Source organism: Thunnus albacares, chromosome 14, assembly GCF_914725855.1.
Source record: "Thunnus albacares chromosome 14, fThuAlb1.1, whole genome shotgun sequence".
NCBI lineage: Eukaryota > Metazoa > Chordata > Actinopteri > Scombriformes > Scombridae > Thunnus > Thunnus albacares.
Window position 1 is genome coordinate 9,578,175 of NC_058119.1, and position 7,106 is coordinate 9,585,280.

Consider the following 7,106-nt stretch of genomic DNA (forward strand, 5'->3'; position numbering starts at 1 on the left):
TCCATTAGTTATTGGCAGAACTAGCTCAGGGCCAATAAAACACATTGACTTCCACCTTTGCATCCCATTTCCTCTCCTGTCCGAGCACCTTTCATGGCTCATGTTCTCCCATCGCATTTCAAGGAACACATCTTATTCAGTAGGGTTGTTTGTCTTTAACATGAACATAAACCACATCTGGGAATATTAACGTGTTCATGAGTGGCTATTGGATGGTAAAAAAAGAATAATTTGATGTGTCACCTTGGAGATGGCAGTTGACAGCTGTTCCACACACAAGCTGGGCTTAATTGGCGGGGAAATTAGCCTGACCTTGACTGCGGCGGCGCGGCCGACGAGCGTCGCTGCCTGCCACTTGAAATGACATTGTTGTAATTTTCGACAGCAGCAAGCAAACACTCTGAGCATTAATTATATGGTGGAATGTGCCTTGGTGCAACAGACGCACACAGTGAATACTTATGTAAGCTGTCGCTCCAGTCTCCATAGTAACCCACAGCATTCTAACACATGCCTCCTCCGATCTACCTCCCCTGAAGTGGGCTGTTTCCATGGGAACCAGGCAGCTGCCTTTGATGATGGCTCTCATGAAATGACACCCGCTGATAACGCTGGCTCCTCCAAGTCTCCGAGAGGGAGGATGGATGGATAGGCGGGAGGGTGGGTGGGTGGTGTTGGTGGGGAAATTATGGAGAAAGAGAAAGTGAAGGACAATTATTTCTTGCAGAAACTGAGTCACGTACACCACCACACAGCTCGCCTCTCTTTCCCAGCTGGAGTGGTTTACCTGGCACCAAGGCAGGCATTGACAGGAACACCGTGCACCAGATGAGGTGGAGACGGCTCTCAGTCACATCAGGGCTTGCATGATTCACATACTTCATGTTGATTCATGTGTCATAAAAAAAAAAAAAAAGTGTCATCAAATGTTTGTGTCTTGGCTGTGAGGGTAAGAGAAATGTATCAAGAGAGGTTCGTGCACCACCATCTGCTGCACTCTTTTATCTCCTTCTTCAAACAGATAAGTGTGAATGTGTCAGAATAGTTTCCCTCCTCTCCTTTGCATTCAGGCTGCTCACTCTACAATTATTTGGCGGTGGCTACACAACCCATAGTTTCCACTGCAACTCTTCTGTGTCAGCATCTGAGTGCAGTTATTTGACCTTCCTCCCATATCAGAGCACATATCATGTGTGAGAGATCCTGTTGCATCAGGAGCAAACAGTTTGTGGTTAGAAGTGACTGTTATTCATCACTGTTGTGCAACATCCTCGAATAACCAGATACCGTTCTTGGCAATCCTAACTGAAATTGGCTCTGAATCGACTCCGCCTCCTGTTAGCTGTAAACTGTGCGGCGTGGGTTCAGTAGGTGCAGACTGGGTGTCAGTGGGCAGATGAAACTCTAACCTGGATTTGTGTCTCCTGCCTGTGGGCTAATGCAGCCTGCATGCAGCTCGCTGGGTAGAGAAAATAGCTTTGGCACCGGCAAGCAGATCAAAGTGATCAGACAAGTAATCCCCCATGAGTCAGAAGGGAACCAGCTGGAGGGAGGGGAGGTGTGTGTGTGTGTGTTTGCGTGTGTGTTTGTGTGTGGGTGTGTTTGCATGTGTGTTTGTGCGTGTGTGTGTGTGTGTGTGTGGGAGGGGGTGGGTGGTGGGTGGTAGCAGACCTTTATGCTTCTTTATTTAATCACTTTCCCTTATTCATCAAGACATGTGTGTGTTTCTATTTACATCTATATAAGCGTTTAGACACATGAAGTCCTCCCCCAGTGTTTCATTGTGAGCTTCCTGTAAGGTAACTTTGAAGTTAAAGGGTATTTTCGCTTTGACTGAATCAGAAAATCACCCACTGAACACTGTAATTTCCCCTTGTGAGGAGAGCCAGCTGTGTCACTACATGTCTCACCTCGAGCCGGGGCATATTTAGTGATTGCTCACTCAAGTCTAGTGACACAGACATTGCTAGTTTGGTAATGCGTCATGATGGAGATCGAATGTACAACCCCGAGAGAGAATGAAAGGAAAAGAAAGAAAAAGAGAGAAAACAAATGTGAGCATGTAAGAACTGGAGCATTAACTTATTTAGACAATGATGTGACTGAGTTTTAAACTTTACTGCATATCTTGACTGCACAATCCCACTTTCATTAACGCTGTCTGGTAGCAGCACTCCACTCTGCCCTCTCAACTGATATGTCACTGATATTTAGGATGTCTGGCTTCTCTGCGCTCTGAGATGATTGTAAACTTGTGAAGTTTTAATAGTGAGGCCGAGACACTTTCTAATAATTAAAAAAGGTTCCTGAGAGCCCACTTTCATGCCTTTGTGTCTGGATTAGCTGGTAATGGAGAAATGTCATTAGCCAGTCGACTCACTGGGAATTTCACAGAATATATACATGCAAGTGTGTGTGTGTGTATGTGTGACTTCAGGTCTTATCATTTTGAGGGAAGTGTTTTGATGCTCGGTATGACTCACATTCCCCTCAATATATCGTGCCTTCCCTCAGTAACAACTATTCAGACACTGAGGGCGAGTTCAAAGCGCAGGTGCAAGTGAAAGTATCATGCAGACAGAGGCAGAGTCAGTCAGGGTAGCATGATGTTTGTTGGGGCGGTGTGCCAAACAGGAAGTGTTTCTGCTCTCGAAGGCATGGTTGTGAAAATACAGTACACTTGCACAGATGGAGGCGATGAGTCACGTCACACTACTTCCTCTTTTCTGCTAGATAATCCTCATCAATTAGCTCTATTGTCAGCTGGCTTTTCATACTAGCAAAATTGATGCCTGAATGCTCGGTGGCAGAGAATATAGGCCCCTTTTCCTTTGAAAGGGTGACTCACCCGTCGGGAAAGAAAAATCTTTTATTGTTGGAGGTTTTCTCTTCAGTGAGTTTAGATGATTTATTTACGAAGCCGCGGGCGTTTGCAGCTAAACCCTCCCACCGTGTACTGTCATGAATAAAGACGCAGTTGCATCACAGAGGTTTTCATCAGTGAACACCAAAGGCACACCCAAAGGGATATAAAAACTGCACTTGTGGGAAAGACGATGAACAGGCTCTTACCTGTCCTTGTCCTGCTTTTAGGGTTTGAATGAGGTTTTGTTATCTCTGCGATTGCTTTCATGGTATCAATGAATGGAAATGGATACAGCCACATGAGATTTTCTGAGGCAGATGTGCTACTGGAAACTTATCCCCGCTTCCAACATATACAAGGACACACACACCAGTTCACACACAAAAGGAATGTCAGCACTTAATGAAAAAAGACTCAACGGCGGGACAGTGTATCACTTCCTGTGCTAAACTTGACCTCTGAGCCTAATGTGTACTGATACATCTGTGGTAGCAAAAGGGAAGGATAAAGAAGCAAGTAGACACTATCAGGACTGAGTGACAAAGCTGTTTTCATAAGATTTCTTACACATGACTCCATGTCCATGTGCCAGTGAAATAAAAGAAATGTTACCAAATATTTTTTGATGTTACATTTCTTTCTTCCTCTCGTCTGTCACCTGTATGGCAAAGTTTTTAAAGCTGCACTAATCAATATCTTTACATCAACAACAATAATAACAATGTAACGTGAAAGGGGTTGCTAGCAGTGACAAACCCACAGATAATTATCTCCTGACTCTTCAGTTCTACTCAGCTCTACAGAGTGTTGCACCATCTCTTATTGTTTTGGTTTTACAGCTCGCAACATTACGGTTTTGGTTCGGTCTCACCACTCTCATCTGTGTTGCTTCCTGATGCAGCAGGAAGCTGTTTTCAACCAAAAAGCTCTGATAAACCTTCTGTAAGCTACCAGCAAACAGAGAAAACAACTATGTGGTGAACATAGCTGCTAAAGTGCCAGATACTTCACTTAGGGTTTGGTAGTGATGAAAACAGACCTAAATGAAGAGGGAATATTTGACCATTTGTGAGGTTTCCAGAAGCAACTCCTGAATGCTAGTGTTGCTCATTGTATGCAGCTGTTTGCTATATGAACTGCTATGTAAACTATAAGCTTATAATATGTTAATGTTGAGTTTACAGCTTGTTCCACTGAACACAAGCAGCCAAAACAACCGAGACAATTAATGCAACTTTAAGCTTTGTGTTTTACTAGAGTTTTTTCACTGTGCGCACACAGAGATAACTGAAAAAAAAAAGAAAAAAAACCCACTGAAAAGCAAAAAATAATGACAATGTTGTAAATGAAAATGAAAATGTAAAGGAAAATGTAGTGGTAAAGGGATTTAAAAAAAGGAAATAAACCTGGTATGACAGGAGCGAGGTTTGGGAGGGTGAGGCCAAATTGTGAAAGGAAAAGGCTTCCTACTTACACCACCTCCCTCTTTGTTTATAATCACAGTGTACAGTATCGGTAAGTCCTCATGCAGGAAGAGGTGTGTAATCCAATGTGATTTATAGTCTCTGTGAGGCGCTGTAATGGAATCTGTGAATGGTAAAAACGCATGTGTTGTTGTGGTGTGAACAACACTTACATCATGATGTAGGTGTGTGACAGAGAAGAGATTCACTGTACAAGAAATGAGGACGCTGCATCTGTTCACTGCTGAAAGTGGGACAGCTTCAATAACTTACTGCAAGCAGGATATCAGTCTGTGTTTTTTTCCTCAGGCAGTACACAAATTTTGTTTTGGGCACAAACTTCTCGTTCGCTACACTCCATACGGAAGCCTTGAAAATAATTTGCAGGGCATGGGCACAATGTTGTATTTCTAAGGGCTGTTTCTGTTGATTCAGGGGAAAATTCATTTTACAGCATGTGCAGCCAGCCAAGTGTCCAATTAGTGCTGTGTAAAAAAAAAAAAAAAAAAAAAAAACTTCATCGAGGCAGAATTGGAATTACATTCTGTGAATTCTGCAGCCGTCCTTGCCAAGGTCTGACACGAGGGAATCAATGACTTCACTGAAATATCAAACTGTGTCATAAATTATAGTGCTTCATTGCCTACAACCTTGATCCGCCGGAGTGAGGCAATTTCACCGTCTTTGCTGTTGAAGATGAGCCGCGGCACTCCAGCTGCACTCCTGCGGATATTCAAATAATTGCCCTCCGCTCTGTGTGAGAGAGAGAATGAATTTGAATAATGTATTGCAATGGGAGTGAGGCCACAAGGCCTCAGAGGTCGTAAATTCTGCTGCTACATCAGCTCAGCCCACGGGAACGGGAAGCACACAGGGTTGTTTATAAAATGCCCTTGGAAAAATGAGTCTAATCCCCAGCCAAACCGTAAGCCATGGGGAGAGCATTAGATAACCCACAAGCTGCAGAGTAATGAGAGTAATGAGGGAGATGGAGAAGCAGAGCCAGGACAGAGAGAATGCATCCATTTATTGGCTGTATGCTCTGATTGCCCAGACCATTTGAGACAAACTGGAGCCTGACACAGTGCTGGAGTCCATTTCGTCTGATCAGCAGCAATAAGTGCTTTCCACAGCCAGTGAGTGCTCAAGGCTGGCCACAGCTATACATCATGCACATTATATAAACCACTCATATTATGTCTGTTTATCTAGTATCAACATCAGTGATCCATTGTGACTGCAAACGAACACATGTAGACTTTCAAACATGACCTATAAATATCAAATTCTACCTGGAAATGTAACACTGGAGGTTTTCTACAGTGTTGAAATCATGTTTTCTTTTACACCATAGAAACATCTTGTATTTAGGAAAATATTAATCGTTGCCTGTTGCCTATAATGTGCCTGATATCACCACTTCACCTCTCTTTCACACCACCTCTCACAACTCTATCACCTCTCTAGGTGAGCATGAGCTGCAATGCAAATGATGTTGCTGCGATCACTTACACATCCGATGGTGTGAGAATGTGATCAGATGCTGAAGGCAATGATGCACGCAAGTTCAGCCGTAGACAACTTTTTTTATACAAACACAACATTTCTCTGTGTATAAGATGAATGCACTTTCAGCATATTATTTATCACGTTGCTTGTGGTGTTAACCACAGCACTACTCCATCACAAGGAAGTACAGAAAAGCAAACAAAGGCTTTTTACTCACACACACACAAACACACACACACACACACACACACACACACACACACACACACAAAGCATGACAGACTGGCCTACCAGACCAGCCTGTACAAAGCAAGCCCAGATTCCCCAGCTCCCCTTGATGTCTCATTAGTAGCAAAAGCAGGCTTCCTCCTGTTTAGCCAAAAATGAGAGGGGTGGGGGATATGTGTGTGTGTGTGTGTGTGTGTGTGTGTGTGTGTGTGTGTGTGTGTGTGTGTGTGTGTGTGTGTGTGTGTGTGTGTGTGTGTGTGTGTGTGTGTGATTTTGGGGAGTACAGAGTGCAGGTGAGCCGCGGGGCTGGCTGGCTGACTGCGGTGTTATTGCCTCCAGAAGGGTTCCTGTAAATGAGGGCTGCCTGCCTGCCTGCCACTGCATCCCCCCAGTCTTCTTCTGGCAGCCCACCCCATAAAGCCTGGGTGACGGAGCAGGTAATAAGGGGCCTGAACGCAATGAGTCAGCACTTTAGCCTCCATTTAATTTCATCTGAATGCAGCGCTGACCCCCCCCCCCCCCCTCCACACACACACACACACGCTCTCCCTGCCTGCCCCCACCCCTACCCCTTCTGTCTCCCCATACCTCCACTCCTCTCCCTCTTCTCTCTCTCTGCAGTAGACTTAACCCATTCCTGCCTCCTCTGCCAGACTTAAATGACTGCATAGCAGCGCTTTCAAACCTGCAGAGCAACTGGTTGCTTTTTTGTTTTTGTTTTGTAAACTGTGTCCTTGTCAACCCCCCCCGAAAATGCCAGTAAGTCAGAACCGTGTGCTTCGAGTGTTTCCGTCCTTTGTTGTTTTTGGTATGCAGCCTCTTAAACTTTGCTGTGCTGACAGTGAGTGTTGGTGCTGGAGAAGCAGAGGCGGGGGCTTGAGAGGGAATGTAGGCCACACATTCCTTTCCTAGGAGCTGTCTGAGCACAAGCAAACACGGCTGCACAATCAGACCAGGATTTCCGCCATTTCACAGCGTGGGCCAGGCTCTTCGAGTTTTCCTCTCACTTTGCACGAATACTCAGCTCTGATCCCCGCTGA